Source organism: Pituophis catenifer, unplaced genomic scaffold (assembly GCF_029215685.1).
Source record: "Pituophis catenifer annectens isolate HBS135680 unplaced genomic scaffold, rPitCat1.0.hap2 SCAF_3, whole genome shotgun sequence".
NCBI classification, from domain to species: domain Eukaryota; kingdom Metazoa; phylum Chordata; class Lepidosauria; order Squamata; family Colubridae; genus Pituophis; species Pituophis catenifer.
The window spans coordinates 69,101,051-69,114,491 of NW_027256883.1; the positions used below are offsets into that span (position 1 = coordinate 69,101,051).

Here is a 13,441-nt window from a genome sequence, read left to right on the forward strand (position 1 = left end):
TTTGAGAACTGCTTAATAATTGTGAGAATAAAGTTTTGCTAAATGCAATCTAGTCTCAACAAAAAAGTAAAAAGGTCACGAAGAAACAAGAGATATTATGCTTAATCCATTAGTTCAAAATAATTGGATATGCAGAAAAATTCTGACATTGTTATTCATAATAGCAGAAATTTCATCTGTACTTTTGTTATTTGCTGTGCTTTATAGAACTAAATGACTGTAGTTGATTGCCCAGAAAATGTCACATCATTCTGTTTTTGACTAGACTTTGCTGAAGTAGTTTTTCAATACCTTCAAGAGGGAATTTCATATATGACTGTCTTTCTCCCCCATTGAACTACATCTTTTCAGAAGATTTTCAGATGAGGGGATAGAAAGGGAACTCATTAAATTTGCAGATGTCACCAAGCTGGCAGGAATAGCCAACACTCCAGAAGATAGGCTCAAGATAGAGAAGAATTTTGACATACTTGAACACTGGGCCCTATCTAACAAAATGAAATTCAGTGATGAGAAAAATAAGATTCTATGTTTAGGCAAGAAAAATCAAATGCACAGGTATAGAGTACAGAGTACCTAGCTCAATAGCAGTAACTGTGAGAGGGAACTTAGCGTCGTAGTGGACAATTACTTAAATATAACTCGGGGATAGAATCAGGTTTACGAGAAGTGTTAGTACTACTTTATCCTTGGTAAGGCCACACTTGGAATATTGCATCTGTTTTTGGTGGCCACAATATAAAAAAGATGTTGAGTCTCTAGAAAGAGTGCAGAGAAGAGCAACCAGAGATGATTAGGGGACTGGAGACTAAAACATATGAAGAATGGTTGCAGGAATTGGGTATGTCTAGTTTAATGAAAAGAAGGATTAGTTGTGAGTTGATAGCAGGCTTCCAATATCTGCTACAACCTAGTTTTCAAAGCACCTGAAAGCAGAGCAAGATGCAATGGTTGGAAACTAATCAAGAAGAGAACCAACCTAGAAATAAGGAGAAATTTCCTGACAGAACAATTAATCAGTGGAACAGCTTGCCTTCAGAAGTTTTGAGTGCGCCACCAGTGGAGGTTTTAAAGAAGAGATTGGACAACCATTTTGTCTGAAATTATATAGAATCTCCTGTTTTGAGCAGGACTAGTTAGACTACAAGATCTCCAAAGTCCCTTCCAACTCTGTTTTTCTATTATTCTGTTAAGTGTAGTGGGGATGAGAACTGGAATCTGTCTGATGTCTTTGATGCTAATAAGAACTTTTTATGGCATTACTATAACTGGATAAAATGTTCACATATTAAAATTCAGGATCAATTTATCCTTCAGATTCTATCCCAGTGAAGCTCCATTCAAGCTTTGTCATGACAGTTGCACTGTTCAATACAAGATGACATCTGGTATCCTTTTTAAGCTAATGGCTGGTTACACAATATATTCTATCACCACACAAGCAACCTCAGCTTTTGCAAATATGAATTCCTAAACCACAAACAATTTCCTCATCCACAGACCTATTCTTTATTTAAACCATTTACACCCCCCCTCTTTATTCTGAAAAAACGCATCAAGATTGGTTACAATCCAAATGAAAATATTTGTCAAATAAAATCTTCACAAATTAAATCACTTAAAATGTATGAGACAATAACTGGAAAACAATGGATGACAAAATATCGTAATACTACTTGCCAAAAATCATAAACTGCATAAAGTTATAATTGTATCTGTCAACTCTGCATCTCTTAGACTTGCCTCTAAATATTTGCACCATATGTCTATGAATTCTGGTGGAGCAATATTTAAATCGTAACTTGGTTTGGCTGATTCCCAGAATCTGTTTGTCTCTCTTTTAGTGTACTATTTTGTCTATGTATTTTTGTCTATGAACAAAAGCACTACAGTACATAATATATTGTGCCCTTAAAAGAAAGCCCCTTTCACTTTCAGAGGTAACAAAATTCAGGAAATTGGAACTAAGCACATATTTGGGACAAATTCTATGAGTCTATGCAACTTGTAAAGCTTTGACTAGACTAGGCTGGAAAAGAACAAGGGGAGGGTTCCCTTTTTATATAAAATTATGTCATTTCAGAGTTGCTCTCAATTCTCTGGAAAAACCCTATGGAGTCTGGGAAATATGATCAGAGTCTGGCTCTTCTCCCTGTTTCCTGTAAACATATTGCCTGTGAGTGTCTTTCTGATCATTCAGGGCATATCTTGAAAAAGCTTTATGCCCCTTACACCATTGCAAGAAGAACAATTCAAGCCAGATAGCTATAAAGATATCATAATATCTTCCTCTGCATTCCTTGTGATGTGCTTTATACATAAGCAATACCCTGATGGATCAGACCCATCTGGCCCAGCTAGTCCAACAGTCAGTTCCTACTGTGTACAACTCACTGTATCTTTTCTTTAAAACCTCCAGTGTTGGAGAACCTACAACTTCTGGAGTCAAACCATTCCACTCCTTAATTGTAATATCAGGAATTTTTTTCTTAGTTCTAGGTTGCTTCTCTCCTTCATTAGTTTCCATCCATTGCTTCTTCTCTTGCCTTCAGGTGGTTTGGAGAATAGGTTGATCCCCTCTTCTTTGCAGTAGCCCCTTAGATATTGGAACACTGATATTATGTCATCCGTAGTCCTTCTTGTAATTAAACTAGACATACCCAATTCCGGCAACTGTTCTTTATATGCTGGCCTATAATTAGTATTTTATTATAATTAATTTTTAAAAAACAGTGTTCCGTGCGCCTTTGGTGTTTAGTCATGCTGGCCACATGACCATGGAGATATCTTCAGACAGCGCTGTCTCTTTGGCTTTGAAACGGAGATGAGCATTGCCCCCTAGAGTCGGGAATGACTAACACATATGTGTGAGGGGAACCTTTACCTTCACCTATAATTGTACAGATTCTCCAGGCCAGGTCAAGGGAAATTGTCTGAAGCATCATTTAAAGAGTTTGGAGGAGCAGCCTTTAACCTTTGCGGCTTGGCGACCCAGCTGGAGGTGCAGGGGAACTGGGCCACGCGAGAGGCAGGCCAGCACACACGCATGCTGCCTTTGCGCGAGTGGTGGGCCTGCACACATGCGCACAGCTCAACTAGTGTGAGTGGTGGGCCAGTGCATGTGAGAGTGCCTACCGGCCTGCTGCTTATATAAGTTAAGTTCTGCACACACGCTCCAGCCAGTCACTCACGCGGCCCAATTCTGAATAGGCCATGACCTCCTAGTGGGCCACGGCGTCCTGGGGGTTGGGGACCCCTGGTGTATGGAACATTTCCCAAGCATCAATCATGACCATTAAACATGGGGACAATCTCATCCTGACCCATTGGATCAACCAGGAGGGAGAGGGGTCAAGTAAATAAGTGGTAGACCTCATCTCTTCAAACTACCCATTTGCATCTTCAAGATCTTCAAGTCTGAAAATAATTCAAAATAAAAGGTTAAACGGTTGCCTGGGATACCTCACTGTGACCTCTCCCAACACCGGGATCCAAGTTGAAGCAGTTCTAACTCTGCTGTGCCTGAGATCTCCCCAGCTCTTTCAAGAAAAAGGCTGTTAGGGGAAATGGTGTTGTTGGTGGTGATCAGAGCCCTAACCCTGTCCCCGGCATGGTCTCATCTACCCAAATTACAAGGACATTCTCTCAGAATGAGCAGACCAACAGATGGAATATATGCTCAACAAACTGGAATACCTACTGACTGCTTCCCTTCTTGCAATTGAAGTCTGCAGAGGACCTCTGGCCTGGGAGAGGCAGTTTATCCAGGATTAAATCTTGGATAGTGGATACCATGGATGGATAATGAGCTGACAATGAAAAAAAAAAGAGCCTTTTAAAAGAATGACTTCAATTTCTCTGAAAGAAAAGAAAAGGCACTTTGCTTGCCTTTTAGAGCAGGGCTCTCCAACCTTGGCAGCTTTAAGACTTGTGGACTTCAACTCCCAGAATTCCTCAGCCAGTAAAGCTGGCTGAGGAATTCTGGGAGTTGAAGTCCACAAGTCTTAAAGTTGCCAAGGTTGAAGACCCCCTGTTTTAGAGTAATCATGACTTGTTTCTTCCCTTCACTTGGCTTGTAATGCTTCCAGTCTGTGAAGTTACCTCATTTCCAGTTCATTCATTCTGTAAGAAACTAGATGAGACCAGATGACATTCTTTAGAAATCCTTACTAAAAACTTCTCATTTTCCTACTCTCCAGCATTTAACAGTTTATTATAAATTAAACTAATTTATCTTTCAGTAAGATGGCCTGCTGAACATTTTCTTCTGCTGCTTGGGAATCACTTCTGATCCCTGTATAGCTTTTTAATAGAGAAATGGGAATAAGACTCCATTAAGGAAGAAGGAATTGCCCCCAATAGGCTTGGATTTGAAGATAAATTAAGAAACTTCTCAGAAAAACATTGATGTATCTGTCCCAATATTATTTTTCTGTTCTTTCTTTCCTTCAAAAGGAATAATAGAAAAGGAAATACAACCAAGTATGGATAGGAGAAGAGTATAATATGTTATATTATAATCATAATTGCCAGTAAGCAAGTAACGTGCTTTGAGAAATCGTATTAGTTAATCATTTTTATTAAAAGGCAGATAGAAAATATTTTCCTTTTTCTTTTCTTTCACATTTAGCTGTGGTACAGCAAAATCCAACACAACTTATTTAAAGAAACTTCTTTCATGGTACTAGAGATGCAGAATGAATAAGATCAACTATTGTTCTCAGATCCATCTCCCAATTGACTTCAGAGGAAGAGAATTAATTAGAAAAGGAGACACTAGTCAGCATGCCTTCAGAGCTTCTATCCTAAAGTCTGAATCATTCTTGCACAACGTCAAAACCTTGAACAGCAGAACCAACCAAACATCTGGAATCTAACTGTTGTTTAGTGCACGCATGCCACACCTTAAAATGAGCCTGGCATTGCAGGGTTTATCTTGGATGTGAATTTAGGACATGATGCCAGGGGAAAGAATGCAAGTGGTTTAACTTTTTTTTTAAAAACAGCAAGGCTATAATTACCTTTTAAAAAACATGTACATGGTGATTATAAATGCATTTGAATTCTTGCTTTTACTTCTGTTGTCTAAAGCTGATGATGGCTTCATTGGAACCTTTGCTGGACCTCATATGTGATGTGGTATAGGAAAACAGGGAGTTACGATATAATAACTCCATGGAATGATAAATAGAAATACTACCCAGGCCAAAATGTTTCCTTCTGCTGTGGCCTTCAGGCAAATTAACAGTGCTTAGTTGCTTCAGGGCTGATATTTGGGGAGAAGCACCAAAACGAAATGGTGGAGATTTGGCATTTAGCATCCTCTTATGTTTCTTTAAATCTTCGCTTTTTATTTGAAAATTTGAAAATGAATCTCCCAGTTTATGAGTTGGATAGGCAGAATTTCTTGATGATAATAAGTGTCCTGCTAGAATTATTTTTAGCCAAAGCTTTCCACAAAGAAAGCCTTCATTCTTTCTTCACAAAATATATATGTCAGCGCTTCAACCTGCATTTACTCTAGTGCTGACATAAGAAGGAGAAGTGAAGGCATCTGGAAAGGGACATTTGACTTTTCACCTACTTATTTTCCCTGGAGATAATATCCCCTAGGAGATGGGATGGGAGGGGGAAAATTCCTTTGAGCTGGAGTAGATTGGGGTAGAATGACTTGGAAGATGGCCAATGAGTGCAGGGGAGTGGGGAACGGAAAGGGAGGGTTTTTGGGGCTGGACGTCAGTGTTGGCTTTGTTTGGAGTTGGGTTAGAATGCCGTGCTTAATAAATAGGAGTTTTTCTTCAAAGACTTTGTTTGAAATGCAATTTATTTGAGACGACCTCGAAACTTGACAATATACACATTTCTTCTCGAAGAACCCTTTGTCTTTGGCTGGGGGACTGCATGTCAGAAGTGGGATCTTTACCTTTCTTTCAACATACTTGCATTTCTCCTTAGCTGTTCTTTTGATATATTTATAAAGCCTTTTCAATCTTATTGTCTTACTTTATTTATTATGAAAGTTTTTAGGAGGCTCTCAAAGTAGATGTGAAGTCACAGAACAAGATAATCTAAAGAGTGATGGCCAAGGAAAATGGAATGGTGAAGGAAGAGGAAGAGAACCACAGCCTTTATGATATTTGAAGGGATCTTTAAAGACCAGTAGACTGAAATAGAATAAAGAGAATAAACTCTAGGACTCTGGGAACTACCATTCCTATTATATTAAATGATGAGACCCATCATTTTTCTCTACCAAGACCAACTAGTATGGTGAAGATGAATTAAATAGGTCTGCGTAGGGCTTTGAGTTGGCTTCAGAGAAGGTGCCTTGAAATATAAAGAAGCATGTTTTTTGTTTGTAGGACTGAATGGCTTCTGTACAGAAACTTCTGCTGTGAAAACGGCCTTCCCCACACCCCTGGAGGTCCTCCGGAGGCTGAAAATGGCCCATTTGACAACTTCCGGTGGCCCAGAAGACCTGAAAATCAGTTGGCCGGCGTGCGCATGCACGGCAGAGCTGAGCTCCCATGCCCACTGATATGGCTACAGAGGACTTCCGGGGGGTGGGGAAGACCGTTTTCACCCTCCCCAGACTCCTAGAGAGGCCCTGAACTGGTGAGAAAGAAAAACGGGCCTACCGGGCCATCACGTGCCAGGAGCGGGGGGGAGGGGTCGTGTGTGCATGTGCGGGGGCGGGGCGCATAGAATTATGGGTGTGGGCATGCGCACGTGCAACCCCCCTGCCCCTCCCTCCTGGCACGCAATGGCAAAAAGGTTAGCCATCACTGCTTGAGAGAAACACCCAGATCAGTAGGAAATACCCATTCCTTTACCAGAATCACTGGAGTAGCCTTGCAGTTCCATTTCTTCTGTTCTTTGTAGTATAAAATTCAAGTATATATGGATAACGTGTCATAGATCCATGCTGTACAGCCATCTGACTGACTCGCAGAGCTGTGTAGAGGTTTGGATATTTTTATGAAAAATATTTTCCTAGAATTTGCTAGAAGTAGTTATACATTTGCAAACAGAACAACCTTTTTTTTAAAAAAAGAATCAGCTATACTTATTTCTGTGGCTAAGACAACTTAGATAACATCTTTACTTGTTCATCCGTGGTGAAGATCGCCCTATTTGCATCTACTGAATAGTTAGACAAAATAAAATTTCCATTTCTTGAGGGGGGGAGGAGAAGCAGAATTTTCCAGAATTGTAATTTTAAACTCTGTAGTGGGAATTAGACTGTTTTAGTTCCTAGAAAACGTTCTACTTTCTGCTTTGTGCAGATTTGTCACACCCAATGCTTCAGTGGGTTTTCCCTTGAGAGTGCAACACAATAGACACTTTATCCCAGGGCTGAGGGATAAGAGAAGCTGGAGGCGCGGTTGAGGCATAAAAGAGTGGCATAAAATTATATGCTGGCATTTAGAGCTTTTCATTATCAGGCACACAACACAGTGTGCATTTTCCTTGGTTTACTCCTTGACCTTGTTTTAATCCCATGGTATCTTTTGTTATTAATCTTAGAGATTCCCTTTGGATGCCTTCTGGGGGTGGGGTGAAATTTCACAAATGATCAGCCATAAGTTTTAATAGGTTTCCTAGCTATAGGAATGTAATTTCTTACAACCAGGAGGAAGGTAAGCAGAAGGGTCTTTTAATGACTCACAGCTTTCTTCTCTGTCTATTTGAAAGGAAGAGTTTATATAACATTGTGGCACTTATTTCTTGAGAGGGAAAGTTTTATATACAGTACCATCTCCAGCAACTGGGGAAAAAAGGCAGGGAACCTGAATATAAAATGTTTTTTTCAGAGTGATTCCTGACAAAGAATTGTCACCAATCTTTCACCATTCCTGGGAGTTTGTAAACTTGTTTGTTGCTTTATTTAATTTATAGGTTGCCTGACTTCCAAATGGGCGGCTTACAAGTAAAATTCAGCTGATGAAAAGAAAATACAAAATCCAAATAAAGCAAGGCAAAGCAAACTGACAGGTCCAAAATTAAACCCAAGGCCTGGGAGAACAACCTGGCCTTCGGGCAACTTCCTGAACAACATAAGGGTGGCAGCCAAACAAATCTCCCTTCTGGAGTAAAAAAAGCAAGGCAAACAGCGAGAGGGAAATAAAACAGCCTATGAAAGATCGGCTGCAAATTCTTCCTGGCAAATGGCAATCGTTTGCTGTAGCTTTTGCTTGAGACACTTACATCATATTGTTTCCTTTCCTCCAACCTTCCCACCGTCCACCCACCCTACCCCCGCTTACCAAGATAAAAGATACAACAACTCATAGTGGAAATGGGTGCCTCCTTTACTCAGAAAAGGTGATAGCTACCAAGGAAACAGTAACAATAAACTCATGGTGTGCGTAGGTGTCGGTCTGTACAACAACAAAAAAAAAATCAGCCTGGTATATTGCTTAGGATACACAAAGATACGTGCCTGGGAGCATTTCCTTCTTCCTTCTTTCAAATGGGGCAGGGGAAAAAAAAAAGGGCTGGCAAAGAATTCTTCAGCAGTTTTCTTATTAATTATTGTGGCCCAGGGAAGCTCTCGACATACAATCCTGTCTTTTGCACTAAATGCAAATAGATATTAAAGAAGCCACTGTACTTACGGTGCATTGATTATTATTTTACTGTTTACACTGAGGTTGCGTATCCTTACTAGGTTCTTATGATCGACTTACGTCACTCACTCTCCCTGTTTACTTTATCAGACAGGATGGATACTCCCTCTCGTCCCACCCTAGTGCTAACTGGCCTCTTTCCTTTGACTCTACGAAATGTGTTGGCTCATGGCCTTTCAGATTTTTTTTTTCTTCCCTTGCTTTGAATTAAAAAAAATATATCAAAAGAATTAGCTCTTTTTCCACCTTCTCTAGCATGCCCCCAAAATGTTACCCTTTTATGGGTGATGTTTTTTTTTCTTAATCTGAGTGAGATTAGCAAAAGATTTTGCTTAGAAACTGTAGCAGTTTGGATCTTTAAAGCCATCAGTGCAATAAATTTAGAAGGAGAGACATCCGCTACAGGGGACCACCTAGCAACCTGGTGTGTCTCCAGTTTTGGGCCAAAGGCAAAGGACCGTGAGAGTTATCATCCCAAATATCTGGAGGACTCCAGATTAACGATCCCTGCAAATACCTGTATTACTGTACCTCAATAACTGTCTGGTTTGGCACAGCAACCAAACAGGACAGGTACAGATTTCAATGGATAGTTAGGCCTGCAGAAAAAAAACTATCGCAACCAGCCTGCTTAAAGATAGTCCCCCACCCCCATCCGCCCCCGTGCCATCATTCTGCACGGAGGGAAATTCCCACAGCACTGTCTCATTTCACATCTTTACTCATCTTCTCAACTATCTTCTCCTATTGGTTTCTTAAGATTTATCAGTTGTGGTTTGTAACTTACGATTAATGATTGTAACTATGATTTATGACCTATGATTACTTGCTGTTTATATGTACACTTGTGAGCTTATGCGCCGGAGACAAATTCCTTGTGTGTCTGATCACACTTGGCCGATAAAGAATTCTATTCTAAATTGTTGAAATATTAGTAGGACACATTGGTGATCAATGCCAGCCACAAGCAGTGAAAAGAGGATGAAGGTAAACGAACATAACATACAAGACGCTTTTATTTCAACAAGCCGGGCTGGCCTAATTTTTAAATTTTAATTGTTAATTCTTTTTTAAACATTTAAATTGGGTTGATTATTTTAATTATATGGGCCAAACTGTTTAATATTTTTAAACTGTTTTTTAAATTTTATATTTGTGGGTTTTATGCTGGCTGTACACCGCCCTGAGTCCCTTTGGGAGAAGGGCGGTATATAAATTAAATTAATAAAATAAATAAATAAATAAATAAATACATTACTCCCAAGTCTTTGTGCACAGATATGGCCTTACGCATGTGAGGTAAGACTCCTGGAAACTACTGCCTTAAAATTTACCAGCTGGCTTCATGCCTAAGGCAGGACTTGAACCCATGGTCTCCCTGTTCCTAGCTCAGGGTTTCCTATGCCTTAACCCAGAGGTCTTCAAACTTGGCAGCTTTAAGACTTGTGGACTTCAACTCCCAGAATTCTCCAGCCAGCATAGCTTAAAGTCTTAAAGCTGCCAAGTTTGGGGACCCCTGCCTTAACCACTGTACCAACTGGTTCTCACTCTTCGGAGCAAATAGACACCCTCACAGCAGAAACAGGTATGGCCCAAACCTGTTTCTTTTTGTTGTTTAAAATAAAGGAATTGAGATCACTCTGAAGAAGAGGAATACATGTTTAGCTGGCATCAGACTCCAAATAAACCAAGAATACATTCCATTTTACTTAGAAAAATATCACTGAACTCCCGGGGCTTATTTCTTGACATTGAATGACACTATAAATATACTTCCTTTAACATCTGCGTTGATTATCTTGGGAATATGTAAATGTATTTAAATCTAGCTCATAATTTGTCAAAAGGCAGGTGATTAGTTAGCTAAAACCCCTTTAATTAGCTGACAGAGCTATTAAATGCAGTCTGCCATTTATGTAGAATGTTCAAATTAATTCTTGTTCATCAAACTAGCCTAAATTTTTATAATGATCTTGTTCTTAATTTAAGACAACAAAAAAAGGCAATAGGAATGCAAAGCTAAAAAAGCGAAATGCATAAAGTTGATCCATCATCATTCCTGATTAATTTTACAGCATGATAAATTTACCCAAGCAAATGCATACTATCTTGAACAATTCATTTGCTTAAAAAAATTCTTTTCTTCATAACTCTCTGTGTTATTTCAACCAAAATAGATGGACTACTATGGCCAATGCAGAGTTCAGCTTTTTCTATCTGGCTCCTTCCAGATTGTGTTGTAAATTCATTACACAGAATTTCTAGCCTACAGGGCAAAAGGCTGGGTGCTCTAGAATTGCAATCCCAACACATCTGGAGAACACCAAAGAGAAGAAAGCAAATGTAGTGACTGGAGTTGCCTCAGGGCCACTTTCATGAAAAATACTTTCAGGAAGGTGTGAGCAATGAACATGAATCACTTCTGTGTGTAAAATCTTTTAATCAAGTGGCTTATTATTCAGAAAAGAACTCTTGTTCTCCCCCCCCCCCCCACTATGTGGGAAAGAAAGTAAGCTTATTGTGAAATTGGTTTGCATGAGAAATTGGGTTTTCAAAACCGAGTGTTGTAGTTTATTTATATCCTGCAAACATCTCCACTACATTTTCTTCCTCCTATTTTCTCCACAACAACAATAACTGTGTGAGGTGGGTTGGGCTGAGAGGCAGTGACTGAGCCAAAGCTATCCACCTGACGTTCATGGCTAAAGCGGGACTTGAACTTATGGTCTCCCACTTTCTAGCCTTAACCACTAGACCACACTTCCTCTCATAGTTTTGAGATAGTTGTGATTTTGAAGTAAACCCCTTTGGGAAGTGGCTAGATTTACCGATTGCTATAAGCCATAAATTGATGTGTATGGCTTTACCTTGCTGTCTTGCATGAACCTGACTATTGTGGTTAATAAATCATAGTTTACAGCTTATTGTGTTGTACAAATCTATCCAGTGATTTATTGCCTGCCCTTTGAGGTAGACCAAGCTAGGAAAAACTATTATGAATACTGATCCTATTCATAATGGCGGCTCTTCCTCCTGTCCCTCAAGGCTGTTCTTACATCTTATTACATTTATAGATTAAACTGCTATGGTTTAGTGAATGTAGGCAATTATTTATTTGCAGTTGCAGCAACAAATTGAACAAAACTTATAAATAGGTGAAATGAGATGCCTTGTCTGTCTTGTGTATGTTAGCAGACCAGGTATACATTCCTCATGATTTTTCAGAGTTTGCAACTCTTTGAAGTACTGAAGCCACAAAATGAATAGTTGTACTTTGCAATATCTAGCAAAGCCAAGAAATGAAACATTTCACGACAAGCCTGTCTGAAGATTTCTAATAATAAAGACTCACTATATAGTTTGTCTGCTTTTCTCTGAAAGCCTGCTTGGCTGACAAGCTCAGTACAGATGGTGCCAGACATCCCCATATGCCAAAAAGAGAGAGGATGAGGGCAAGGCATATTTTATCTATGAATGGAGATAACAGGCTTTTTAAAAAATAGATGTGGGCTAATATTACCACCTATTAGGATGAGGAGAGCTAACGTGCTTTGCAGTGGATTCCTGCCAAAACCTAGGTTGGATCCCCATCTTTCTTTAGCTTGATTATTTTCTTATCAATTGAGGCTGATTTAGGAAAGAACTGGATTCAAGAACAAGAAGCTAAACTTAAAGGCACTTGGGAGCCCTAAATGTATTGATTTCCCCCCCCTCTATTTCGGGGGTGGGTTTCACTTACCTTTGCTACTGGTTCACTCGCGCACATACCCCCTCTGCACATGCGCAGATCATATTTGATGACGTCTGGGTGGCTGGGTGGAGCCTCCCACCGCTGCTGCTACTGGCTTGCCCAAACCGAGGCGAACCGGTAGCAACCCACCACTGCTCTATTTGGTATCTTGAAAATTAGGGGGGAGCTACCTTTGATGGAATATGAATACTAAAACATTGAAAAGTAGTCTTTTAGATATTAAGATTTCTCTGCTGAATTGACAGGAAAAACATGCTACATAAAGCATTCGCTTACAAGAAAATAGCTCCTGTAGGATTAGACAGCAATCTAAACAATTCATTTATATTAACATTTCTGGTCTGGTGGCTCAGAATGATGGGAGGAGAATTTGAAGCCTCATGAAGAATTCATAGAAGTTGGGTAGCTAATACATTTATAATAATACCGTAATAACACGACAATAGTCATTTTACCTATTATTTCAAAACAATGAGGTTTTTAGTTGTTCTCCTACCTTCCCAGGAGGTTTCTGATTTAGATTTTTTTCGCATCTAGAATCCTGAATCATTTTTGTTGTGATTGCTATTTAAGAATTGTGTTTGCACAGTTATTAAGCTGGTTGCTTTTTCAAGATGGGTTTGGGGTGGAAGTAGAGGACATTGGTGAGAGAGAAAATGATTAGAAAGAATGAAAATCCTGCCATATGAATGTTGAAAAGACAAATGTAGTGGCTTAAAAAAATATATACCAAGAAAAGTGGTGTCAAGAGCTTTCAAACTGTGGGGTCCTTGGTACTCTCTGAGCTTGGTTGTTTTCTTGCAAACATTTCATTACCAAACTAGGTATCATCATGAGTGCTACCTCAGAGAGCACCAAGGACCCCACAGTTCAACCCTGAGCTGCAAATATTCTCTTCTATCAATTTTCAAAGTGCACGCCCTCTTGGAGTTTGTAAATTCCTGTAATTCAGGAAGGATAGTGAATGCTTCAATCTAAAATTGTAAATTCTGGATCAGAAATTAAACATTTGAAGTACATTTCATGAGAGTAATCTTAAGATTTAACTTACAGAGTCTCT

General features: G+C 39.4%; 1 protein-coding gene across 1 annotated transcript in view; it reads left to right on the top strand.

Moving 5' to 3' along the window:
- NEDD9 (neural precursor cell expressed, developmentally down-regulated 9) overlaps positions 1-13,441 on the top strand; it is a 67,288-nt gene that overhangs the window by 15,656 nt on the left and 38,191 nt on the right. The window lies entirely within an intron of this gene.